This window comes from Aythya ferina, assembly GCF_964211825.1.
Source record: "Aythya ferina genome assembly, contig: HAP1_SCAFFOLD_163, whole genome shotgun sequence".
Taxonomy (NCBI): Eukaryota; Metazoa; Chordata; class Aves; order Anseriformes; family Anatidae; genus Aythya; species Aythya ferina.
In genome coordinates this window covers 66816-80043 of record NW_028181365.1, presented here as the reverse complement: position 1 = coordinate 80043, position 13228 = coordinate 66816, and the positions used below count along the sequence as shown (strand labels likewise).

Sequence of the window (13228 nt, the reverse complement as noted above, 5' to 3'; positions counted from 1 at the left end):
CCCGGTCCTCGGCAGAAAAAAAAAGTGTATAAACTGTGTATGGAATTAGTAGGCACCCTCCTGCTTGTGGGACACCCGCCATTGTAATCTCGAATAATAATGCTACTGTACTGAGATCCTCGACTCAGCCTATGCTATTTGCTACAGATTGATTCAGGGTTTTAAGGTTTCAGGGATTGGGCACTAGGGTTGGGTTTCAGGGTAAGGGGTTTCAGGGTTTATGTTTAGGATTTTAAGGTTTTTAGGGTTGGAGTTTTAACGGTTAGGGTTTTAAGGATTTGGGGGTTAGGGTTTTAAGGGTTTCAGGGTTAGCGTGTTAGGGTATTAGAGTTTTTTGGGTTGTAGTGTTGATATGTTTTTTAGGGTTAGAGTCTTAAGGTTTTATTTTTGGTCAGTTATTTACGGTTAGGGTTTTAAGATCTTTTTTTTTTTTTTTTTTTTTTTTTTTTCAGGTTAGGTTCTCCAGGTCCAGGGTTTTGAGTATCCTAATTTTGGGGGTTTGGATTTTGAGCATCTTAATTTTGGGGGTTAGGCTTTTGTGTGCCCTAATTTTTTGGGATCGGCTTTCAAGCATCCTAAGTAGTTGGGTTAGGGTTTTGAGCATCTTAATATTTTGGGTCTGGGTAATGAGCATCCTCAATTTTCAGGATAGGGTTTTGAGCATCTTAATGTTTCCAGGATAGGGTTTGGAGCGTCCTAATGTTTTGGGTTGGGGCTTTGAGCGTCCTAATGTTTTTGGGTTAGGGTTTGGAGCGTCCTAAATTTTCAGGATAGGGTTCTGAGCATCTCAGTGTTTCCAGGATAGGGTTTTGAGCGTCCTAAGTATTTGGGATAGGTCTTTGAGCTTCCTAATGTTTTCCGGATAGGGTTTGGAGCATCTTAATGTTTTGGGTTTGGGTTTTGAGCGTCCGAATGTTTTTGGGTTAGGGCTTGGAGCATCCTAATGATTTTGGGTTAGGGCTTTGAGCGTCCTGTTTTCGGGATAGGGTTTTGAGCGTCCAAAGTTTTTGGGTTTGGGTTTTGAGCGTCCAAAGTGTTATAAGTTGCCCCCTTAATTAATTTTCAGAGAGCATTGTATTAATCATAGAAAGGAATTTATTGAGTAAGCAAACATCAAGCAAAACAGCACTGGGCAGCCGGGGAGTCTCAGCTCCGCCAACGGCACGCACCTCACCCCTGCCAGGGTCCCTTTTTATACCTTGCTAATTCTGGGATTACTCAGCACATCCTGGTATATTCTGCGACTGCGCGCACTGTTGCTATGTTCCCTCAACATAACCCTAAAATTAACCGTAACCATTACCCTAACACTTATCCTTACCTAACCCTAACCCTAACCCTTACTCTAACTTTTAACCCTGACCCATAACCTTAGACTTCCCCTACCCTTACCCTTACTCTTCCCCTTACCCTAACCCTTACCCTTACACTTACGGTTACCATTAACCTTACCCTTACCCGAACACTTACCCTTACCCTATCCCTTACACTAATCCTTATCCATACAACTTCCGCTTACCCTAACACTTAACCTTAACCTAACCCTAACCCTAAACCTTACCTGAACCCTTACCCTGACCCTTACATTAACCCTAACCCTAAAACTTAACCTTAACCTTACCCTTAACCTTAACCTTACCCTTAACCTTAACCTAATACTTACCCTTACTTTTCCCTCACCCTAACCCTAAAATTAACCCTAACCATTACCCCAACACTTACCCTTACCGTAACCCTTACCCTTACCATAACCCATACTCTAACACATACTTCTACCCGTACCCGTACCCTTACCGTAACCCTTACCCTTACCGTTACCGTAACCCTTACCCTTACCCTATCCCTTACCCTTAACCTAACCCTAAACCTTACCCTTATCCTAACACTTACCCTTACCGTAAACCTTACCCTTTCTGCTACACTTACCCTTAGCCTAAATCTAAACCTTACACTTACCCTTAGCCTAACCCTCGCCCTTACCATTACCCATACCCTTATTCTTACCCTTACCGTAACCCTACGGTTACCATTAACCTTACACTTACCCTAACACTTATCCTGAACCTAACCCTTACCCTAAACCTTACCCCAACCCTTATCCTGACCCTTACATTAACCCTAACCTCTACCCTAAACCTTACACTTACTTTTAACCTTAACCTTACCCTTAACATTAACTTAATACTTACGCATACATTTTCCTGACTTTAACCCTAAAACTAACCCTAACCCTTACACTTACCCTAACCCTAACCCTAACCCTAACCCTAACCCTAACCCTTACTCTAACCCTTACCCTGACCTGTACCCTTACACTTACCTTTACCCTTATACTTACCCTAATTCTTACCCATACCATAACCCATACCCTAACACATATTTGTACCCTTAACCTTACCCTTACCCTTACTCTATCTGTTACCCTTACGCTTACCCTTAACATAAACCTTACCCTTGACCTTACCCTTACCATAAGCCCTACAACAACACTTACATGTACACTTACGCTTACACTTACCCTAGCAATTACTCGTACAATTACCCTTACCCTTACCCTTACCCTTAACCTAAGCCGAAACCTTAAACCTTACAGTAAACCTTACCCTTTCTGCTACACTTACCCTTAGCCTAAATCTAAACCTTACACTTACCCTTACTGTAACCCTCACCCTTACTGTTGCCAATACCCTTACTCTTACCCTTACCCTAACCCTTCTCCTTACACTTACTGTTACCTTTAACATTACCCTTACCCTAACACTTACACTTATCCTTATCCATACCCTTACCCTTACCCTAATCCTTACCCTTAACCTAACCCTAACCCTAAACCTTACCCCAGCCCTTACCCTGACCCTTACATTAACCCTAACCCTTACCCTAAAGCTTACACTTACTCTTAACCTTAACCTTACCCTTAACTATTACCCTAACACTTACCCTTATGTTTCCCTCACCCTAACCCTAAAATTAACCCTAACCATTACCCTAACCCTTACCCTTACCCTAACCCTTACCCTTACCATAACCCATATCCTAACACGTACTTGTAGCCTTAACTTTACCATTCCCCTTACCCTTACCTTTACTGTCTCCGTTACCCTTACACTTACACTTAACATAAACCTTAAAGTTAACCTAACCCTTGTTATAAATGGCTCAGGATTCAAATTAGGATTAAATAAAAAAATAGGATTTATTGAAAGAATATAAAGGAATGGAGGTAAGCAAACAGCGCTGGGTGCACCGGGAGTCTCCGCTCCACCAGGACGCACACCAGTTACATCAAGCAGCTGATTTTTATGCTCCTAGACTAATACATATTCATTACTACTTCTAAAAAAAATAGATTATTAAAATTAGCTTCCGGGGTGCAGTCCCTCCTACTGGAGCATGCGCAGTCTCCTCTGGGGTCTCTTCTGGGGGTCTCTAGGGGTCTTTCATGCTGAAGGCTCGTAGTCTTCCTCTCCCCCTTTGTACTTACTTGGCACCATACCAAGTTTATAGAACATTCTCTTCAAGACTTGTCTCCCAGCCGTCCTTCAGCTTCTTTTTCCTTCCTCTTAATCTCTCGGCCCCCCTAACCAGATACCAAAGATCCGCATAGTATCCCATAACAGTCACTAGTTGTTATCAGTTGTTCTGAAACTCCCAGACATCAAACACAAACAGCTTCACGAGTAATTAAAACATTCTTCCCCAGCCATTCACAGACACATCTATAGCAGTGTTAGAAATAGAAGTCCGGAATAACAAAAGCAAACAGGTTCATAAATTTAAGGAGTGATAAATTGACTAGAATGAGGGGGAGACTGGGACACACTGCAGCTGAGGTTCAAGAATTAAATTGCCAGTGCAGGGCCCAGAGGCAGACAGGATTCAAACAGAATTGTTCTTTATGGACACGAATTGTTAAAACATTCCTCACACCCTTATCATAAGCCATACAACAACAGTTACATGTACACTTACGCTTGCACTTACCCTAGCAATTACTCGTACAATTACCCTTAACCTTACTATTAAGTTAACCCTAAACCTTACCCTTATCCTAACACTTACCCTTATCCTAAACCTTACCCTTTTTGCTACACTTACCCTTTGCCTAATTCTAAACCTTACCCTAACCCTCACCCTTACCCTTAGCATTATACTTACTTTTACCCTTGACCTAAACCTTACCCCAACCCTTACCCTGACCCTTACATTAACCCTAACCCTTACCCTAACCCTAACTCTAATCCTAACCCTTAACCTAAACCTTACACTTAATCTTACCTTTAACCTTACCCTTAAACTAATACATACCCTTACGTTTCCCTCACCATAACCCTAAAATTAACCGTAACCATTACCTGAACACTTATCCTTACCTAACCCTAACCCTTACTCTAACTTTTACCCGGACCCGGACCCTTAGACTTCCCCTTCCCCTTCCCCTGACTCTTCCCTTTACCCTAACCCTTACCCTTACACTTACGGTTACCATTTACCTTACCCTTACCCTAACACTTAACCTTAACCTAACCCTAACCCTAAACCTTACCTGAACCCTTACCCTGACCCTTACATTAACCCTAACCCTAAAACTTAACCTTAACCTTACCCTTAACCTTAACCTAATACTTACCCTTACTTTTCCCTCACCCTAACCCTAAAATTAACCCTAACCATTACCCTCACCCTAACCCTTACTCTAACCCTTACCCTTACCATAACCCATACTCTAACACATACTTCTACCCGTAACCGTACCCTTACCGTAACCCTTACCCTTACCGTTACCGTTACCCTTACCCTTACCGTTACCGTTACCCTTACCCTTACCGTTACCCTTACCCTTACCGTTACCCTTACCATTACCCTTAACCTAACCCTAAACCTTATCCTTATCCTAACACTTACCCTTACCGTAAACCTTACCCTTTCTGCTACACTTACCCTTAGCCTAAATCTAAACCTTACACTTACCCTTAGCCTAACCCTCGCCCTTACCGTTACCCATACCCTTATTCTTACCCTTACCCTAACCCTTACCTTTACACTTATGGTTACCATTAACCTTACCCTTACCCTAACACTTATCCTGAACCTAACCCTTACCCTAAACCTTACCCCAACCCTTACCCTGACCCTTACATTAACCCTAACCCTTACCCTAAACCTTACCCTTACTCTTAACCTTAACCTTACCCTTAACATTCACCTAATACTTACGCATACATTTTCCTGACTTTAACCCTAAAACTAACCCTAACCATTACCCTAACACTTAACCTTACCCTAACCCTAACCCTTACTCTAACCCTTACCCTGACCTGTACCCTTACACTTACCCTTACCCTTATACTTACCCTAATTCTTACCCATACCATAACCCATACCCTAACACATATTTGTACCCTTAACCTTACCGTTACCCTTAACCTTACCCTTACCCTTACTCTATCCGTTACCCTTACGCTTACCCTTAACATAAACCTTACACTTGACCTTACCCTTACCATAAGCCATACAACAACACTTACATGTACACTTACGCTTGCACTTACCCTAGCAATTACTCGTACAATTACCCTTAACCTTACTATTAAGCTAACCCTAAACCTTACCCTTATCCTAACACTTACCCTTATCCTAAACCTTACCCTTTCTGCTACACTTACCCTTTGCCTAATTCTAAACCTTACCCGAACCCTCACCCTTACCTAAATCTAACTAAAATCTAACCATTACCCTAACCCCTCACCCTTACAATATACATATTTTTACCCTTTACCTAAACCTTTACCCCAACCCTTACATTGACCCTTACATTAACCCTAATCCTTACACTAAACCTTACACTTACTCTTAACCTTAACCTTAGCTGTAACCTAATACTTACTCTTACGTTTCCCTCACCCTAAACCTAAAATTAGCCTAACCATTACCCTAACACTTACCCTTACTCTAACCCTTACCATGAACTTAAGTGTAAGTGTTAGGATAACGGTAACCTTAAGGGTGACCCTTAAGCTTATCCTTAATGTTTATGGTTAGGTTAAGGGTAATTGTACGAGTAATTACTAGGATAAGTGTAAGCGTAAGTGTACATATAAGTGTTGATGTATGGCTTATGGTAAGGGTAAGGTAAAGGGTAAGGTTTATGTTAAGGGAAAGTGTAAGAGTAACGGATAGAATAAGGGTAAGTGTAACGGTTAAGTGTTAGGGTAATGGTTAGGGTTAATTTTAGGATTAGGGTGAGAAAAATGTAAGGTTAAGTACTAGCTTAAGGTTAAGGGTAAGGTTAAGGTTAAGAGTAAGTGTAAGGTTTAGGTTAAGGGTTAGGGTTAATGTAAGGTTCAGGGAAAGGTTTGGGGTAAGGTTTAGGGTTAGGTTCAGCTTAAGGGTAAGGGTTGGGGTAAGGTTAAGGGTATGGATAAGGATAAGTGTAAGGGATAGGGTAAGGGTAAGGGTTAGCGTAAGGGTAAGATTAATGGTAAGGTTTATGTTAAGGGTAAGCGTAAGGGTAACGGATAGAGTAAGGGTAAGGGTAACGGTAAGGTTAAGGGTACAAATATGTGTTAGGGTATGGGTTATGGTATGGGTAAGAGTTAGGGTAATGTAAGGGTAAGGGTGAGTGTAAGGGTATGGGTCAGGGTAAGGGTTAGAGTAAGGGTTAGGGTTAGGGTAAGGGTAAGTGTTAGAATAATGGTTAGGGTTAATTTTAGGGTTAGGGTGAGGGAAACGTAAGGGTAAGTATTGGGTTAAGGTAAGGGTAAGTGTAAGGTTTAGATTTAGGCTAATGGTAAATGTAGCAGAAAGGGTAAGGTTTACGATAAGGGTAAGTGTTAGGGTAAGGGTAAGGTTTAGGGTAACATAAAGGGTAAGGATTACGGTAAGGGTAAGGGTACGGGTAGAATTTGTTAGAATATGGCTTATGGTAAGGGTAAGGTTTAGGGTAAGGGTAAGTGTAAGTGTATGTGTAAGGGTACGGGTCATTGTAAGGGTTAGAGTAAGGGTTAGGGTAAGGGTAGGTGTTAGGGTAATGGTTAGGGTTAGTTTTAGGGTTAGGGTGAGGGAAACGGAAGGGTAAGTATTAGGTTAAGGTTAAGGGTAAGGTTAAGGTTAAGAGTAAGTTTTAGGGTAAGGGTAAGGGTTAATGTAAGGGTCAGAGTAAGGGTTAAGGTAAGGTTTAGTGTTAGAGTTAGGTTAAGGTTAAGTTTTAGGGTAAGGGTAAGTTATATGTATAAGGATAAGTGTAAGGGTAAGTGTTAGGGTAAGTGTAAGGATAAGGATAAGTGTACAAGTCAGGGTAAGGTTTAGAGTTAGGATTAGGGTTTGGGTTAGGGTAAGGGTAAGTGTTAGGGTAATGGTTAGGGTTAATTTTAGGTGTATGGTGACAGATAAGAAAGGGTAAGTAGTAGGTTAAGGTTAAGCGTAAGGTTAAGGTTAAGAGTAAGTGTAAGTTTTAGGGTACGGTTTAGGGTTAATGTAAGGGTCAGGGTAAGTGTTTGAGTAAGATTTAGGGTTAGGGTAAGAGTAAGTATATGGGTAATGGTAAGGGTAAGTGTTAGGGTTAGGGTAAGTATAAGGTTTAGATTTAGGCTAAGGGTAAGTGTAGCAGAAAGGGTAAGGTTTACGGTAAGTGTAAGTGTAAGGATAAGGTTAAGGTTTAGGCTTACGTTAAGGGTAAGGGTAATGCTTTGGTAAGGGTAAGAGTAAGGGTAAAGGTAAGGGTTACGGTAAGGGTAAGGGTACTGGTAGAAGTATGTGTTAGAGTACGGCTTATGGTAAGGGTACAAGTAGCTCCCCCCCCAGAGACAGGACCCAAAGGTGTACAACCAGTTCCCAACACCCCTGAGACACAGGCCCCAACCCCCCCCCCAGACACAGCGACCCAAATTCTACAAGCAGCTCCCAACCCCTGCCAGGCAGGCCCCCTACCCTATACAAGCAGCTCCCAACCCTCCCCCCCTCCTGCCCCGAGGGAGGCCTTCAAGGCCCCCACAAACACAGGCCCCTACAGTGTACAGGCAGCTCCCAGCCACCCCCAGATGCTGGCCCCAAAGTTGTACAAACAGCTCCCAGCCACCCTGCAGAAACAGATTCCTACATTGTACAAGCAGTTCCCAGCCCGCTAGACACAGGCCCTGACCCCCCACACATGCAGGCCCCAAAGGTGTACAAGCAGCTCCCACCCCTCCCCCAGACGCAGGTCCCAAGCCCCCCCCCCCAAACACAGGCCCCTACAACCAGCACCCAACCCCCTACCCCCGATGCCAGGCCCAAAGGTGTAGAAGCAGCTCCAAACCTCCTCCCTCAACCCAGGCTCCAACAGTGTACAAGCAGCTCCCAACCAACCCTCCCCTTCCCCCCCGCCCCCCGACACAGGCTCCAAAGGAATACAAAGAGCTCCCACCCCTCCCCCAGATGCAGGTCTCAACCCCCCCCCCCGCCCCCAGAAGCAGGCCCCAAAGGTGTAGAGTCAGCTCCCAACCCCCTCAATGCTGGCCCCTAGGGTCTACAAGCAGCTCCCCCCTTGCCCCCAGATACCGGCCCCCAGACACAGACCCCAAAAGCCTAATCACAGGCCCTGAACTCTAGAGGCAGGCTCCAAAACCCAGGACAAAGCCCCAGTGGTTCGAGACAGGGCCCAAATCCCAGACACAGGCCCCAAACGCTAAACATATGCCAAAAGAAGTATTAGTGCTGGTGCCAAATGTTACAGACAGGCCCAAAAGCCCGAGATGCTCAAAGCTGAGACGTAACTTGGCTTTCTGAATTACTGGAAAGCAGCTTTCATTCTCAGATAATTGTGTGAAGGGTGATTAAGGAGCTATTGGGGAGGCAAGGACAATCCCCAGACAAGGACTGTATATCTCGAAACAAGACACTGGAACTCATGATAAGGAAGCGGCAGGCAGACAGAGAAACGAATGTAATGACTAGAACTCTCGAAACTGGACATTGGAATTCATTATAAAGATACAACAAACGGGAGAATTGGCAACAACCAGCTCTTGCAATTAAGAAACATGCCAATTCAGCAGATTCCTGACCAAAGGTGAAAAGTACACTGTGAGGAAGACTCGGGGTCTTCCTCCCAAAGACCCCTGCCCACGTCCCAAAGACCCCTGCCCACAATTCTTGGAAGGCTCTGCGCAGGCGCAAGGTGCCAAAAGGCTAATTAGCATGAGAAGCGAGGGAAGGCGGGGATAGGTAATGCATATGTATAGGTGCTTGTAGAATATTGATAGATTGATTGTATAAATTCAAGACTGCTTTCTGCTTTGGGTATGCACGATAGGTGGAGAGATCCCCCGTGCATCCAGCGCTGCAATAAAGAATATACCACTTAAAGGAATTTCGGCTTCGATCTTTGAATCAATTTGGCGACCCAGATGGGACAACCTCTCTGCCGGACTGCAGGACCTGCTGGGAACAGGACTCCCTAGGGTACCCCCGGGATTTCCCGGAGGGACTCCTCGACTCACCGGATCACTGCGGAGGCAGACAAGGACCCCATCATTGTAAGTGAGTATATTCTTTATTCTGGTTTGGTTTTCTGGTAGACCGGTCATCTGGAACTGTCTGTAAGTCAGAAGGTGATCTTCTGCGAGGCAGTGTTTGGTATATACTTTGTGGTTAGCACCATAAGTACATGTTTGGGGACCTTAAGGAAGGAGCTCGCTTTAAGGTCCATCTGGAATTGTGTTGTCTGTTTTGGTTTTCTGACTCATGGAGTATGGTATTTAACTCTGGTTATTGTTACTGTGATTTTGGCTATTTTCCTGGTGGTAATAGTAGGTTCGTGGCGTTGTTATAAGAAAGATATCGTTACGGTGTTACACAGTTCGGTTTTCTGACTTATCGCATGTGGAATTTGACTCTGACTATTGTTACTGTGATTTTGGCAATATTGCTGGTAATAGTAGCTTTGTGACATCGCTACTGAAAGATATTGCGTGCCCGTAGTTTTGTGAGTGATACGTTTTGTGATACGCTTTTGTAAGTAACATGTGTATTCTGAAAGTGTAAAGTGGAAACTGGGGGGGCAAACAAGCAGTGAAATTTTAAAGAAAAGTGTGTTAGGATGTGTTTTAAGTCACTGGAAGGATATTGGAGGATCTGCCGGTGGAAGTGTGAACAGGAAAACATTGATAAAATATCGTAATCAGTGGTGGCCGCTTTATAAGCTGGAATGTGGAGAAAAGTGGCCCCTAAATGGAACTTTAAACTATAATATTTTGCTACAGTTAATGTTGTTTTTTGAGAAGCAGAACAGGATGAAATGTTGTATACTGATGTTTCAGCATCTTGGTGGGAAAAGGTAGGGAATTAAGTTGGCCCCTGACTGAACCTTTGATGTTGGCATTAGAGAAGTACAGGCTGGAGAAAGATAAAGGAAGTGTTAAAAGGGTTGTTGAAAGTGTTAAAGGTGTTTGAAGTTGAATGAGCAGGGAAAGAGGATGTAGGAATGTTAATAGTTCTGCCTCTGCCCGAGGCAGAGATCTTAAAATCATGGGTGTTAGCCCTTTAGGGCAAAGGGACCATGATCGGTCCGAGAGAGTTGTCACAGAAACAGAAAAACAGTTAACTCTTAAAACAACCTGAGTTCATGTGCGAGCTCAGATTGCTGATGGGACCGTTCAGGGAACTGTGGACAATTGCATTCCCCGACCGACCCCCACTAAGACCCGAATCATCCTGAAAATTATGAACGGTTAAGTAAATACTAAAACCTGGATGAATTGGGAATTGAGAATATGCTTCCAACAAGGTCTAAAAGAAAGCCCTATGGAATTTTTGGACCAACTCTGAAATGTAATGAAAATAAATAAATAAATAAATAAATAAAACAAAACGGTTTGGACCTGGCTTTGGAGGACAAATTGACTAGCCTTTTCCTAGGGTAATCAACCCCTGATTTCCACAGGAATAACGGGGACCTGGGGAATCTACCCTAGCAGATCCTCCACTGGTTATAATGAAGCTAGGGGAGGAATGGAAGTGAAATTTCTTATTGCTATGGGGCAACGTATTCAGTTCTAAATCAAGCATTAATGCCTTCACAGAATTATTATGTTAGGGTAAAAGGTGTGTCGTGGTTTAACCCGGCCAGCAGCTAAACACCACGCAGCTGTTCGCTCCCCCTCCCCCTCCCTCTCTGGGACGGGGGAGAGAAATGGAAAGTGAAGCCTGTGAGTTGAGATAAAGACAGTTTAATAAGACAAAATAATAATAATAATAATAATAATAATAATAATAATAATAACAACAATAATAATAACAATAATAATAATACAATGATGATAATAGTACCACTACTAATAATGTGTACAAACAAGTGATGCACAATGCAATTGCTCACCACCCGCTGACCGATGCCCAGCCTAACCCCGAGCAGTCCGGCCCCCTCCCCCTGGCTAGCCACCCCTATGTATTGTTTAGCCTGACGTCAGATGCTATGGAATACCCCTTTGGCTAGTTTGGGTCACCTGTCCTGGGTCTGTCCCCTCCCAGCTCTTACTGCACCCCCAGCCTGCCTGTTGGCAGGACAGAGCAAGAAGCTGAGATGTCCTTGGCTTGGTATAAGCATTGCTCTGCAACAATTGAAACATCGGGGTGTTATCAGCACTCTTCTCATCCTAAGCCAAAACATAGCATTCTCCCAGCTACTAGGAAGAAAATTAACTCTGTTCTAACTGAAACCAGGACAAGGTGTAACCGAAAAGGCTTATTTTTGTGAACCTTTGAAGTACAAGTTAGGGAAACAATGGGGCATACACAGATTTTTATCTATGCCTAGCTCCTCATGGGCACTCTTAGGTAGAGATTTATTAGAGCAAGTAGGAGCAGAAATTGTCTTTGAAAAAGGGAAAATGGAATTAAGAACAGGAGAAGAACAACTAATAAATGTGTTAAGCTTGGCACTAATACAAACTGACCCTAAAAGTGAAATACCTTTAGAGATCACAGATCAAGTATGTCCAGGAGTTTGGGCTACCGAAGTCCCTGGAAGAGCTAAAAATGTGACCTTAATAATTATTAAATTAAAGCCAGGAGAGAAACCCGTTAAGGTTAAGTAATATCCTTTGAGGATAGAAGATAGGAAAGGAATTAAAGAGATAATTGATCAGTTTTTACAGTATGGATTATTGATTGAATGCGAATCAGAATCCAATGCACCCATATTGCCAATTAAAAAGGCAGATGAAAAAGCTATAGGCTAGTTCAGGATTTGAGGGCCATAAATAAAATCACTGAGCATATACATCCAGTAGTGGCAAACCCTTATACTTTGCTGACTAAATTAAAGAATAGTCAAGTCTGGTTTACCGTACTGGATTTAAAAGATGCCTTCTTCTGCCTAGGCTTAGCCACAGAAAGCCAAAACCTATTCGCCTTTGAATGGGAAAATCCCGATTCAGGCAGAAAGACGCAGCTTACGTGGACATTACTACCTCAAGGATTCAAGAATAGCCCCACTAGTTTTGGAAACCAATTAGCAAGGGAACTCGAAACATGGATACCTCCGGACACTGAAGGTGCTTTGTTACAATATGTAGATGATCTCTTAATAGCTACCGAGACTAAAGGGAGTTGGATTCAATGGACTATAAGTCGTCTTAATTTTCTGGGTTTAAATGGATATCAAGTCTCTTGACAGAAAGTCCAGCTGGCTCAACAAAGTGTGACCTATCTGGGATTTGACATTTCGGAAGGACAACGAGAACTAGGAACTGAACATAAGGAAGTCATTTGCCGGACTCCAGAACCTCAAATGGTAAAGGAGCTACAAAGCTTTTTAGGAATGACAGGTTGGTGTCGCCTTTGGATTTATAATTATGGACTATTGGTAAAGCCTCTATGTGAATTGATAAAGATTAACCAGTCAAAGTTAGTCTGGACTGGAGAAGCACAAAAAGTCTTTAAACAACTTAAACAAGAATTGATGATTTTGAAATATCAAGCAATATTGGTAGAACAGGACGACGTGGAAATTGTGATAATTCATATTGTGAATCTAGCCTCTTTTCTTAGTGATGCTCTGGCACAAGCTGTGATTCACGATTGTTTAGAAACTCTAGAGATTGTGTATTCCAGCCGACCAGACCTTAAGGAGGAGCCCATGGAAGACGCGGAAGAAACTTGGTTCACGGATGGGAGCAGTTTTGTTACGCAAAGACAACGTAAAGCTGGATATGCTATAACAACTACTCAGCAGGTAATCGAGTCTAAG

The 13228-nt window shown here is 43.0% G+C and overlaps 1 long non-coding RNA gene across 1 annotated transcript; it reads right to left on the bottom strand.

Moving 5' to 3' along the window:
* Window positions 1-3171: 3171 nt before the first annotated feature.
* On the bottom strand, window positions 3172-5134 carry LOC311428852. Its single transcript, XR_014687920.1, has 2 exons — window positions 4912-5134; window positions 3172-4069 (listed from the first exon to the last, which is right to left on the bottom strand). It is a non-coding gene; the product is annotated as an uncharacterized lncRNA (long non-coding RNA).
* Between the last annotated feature and the right edge of the window lie 8094 nt (window positions 5135-13228).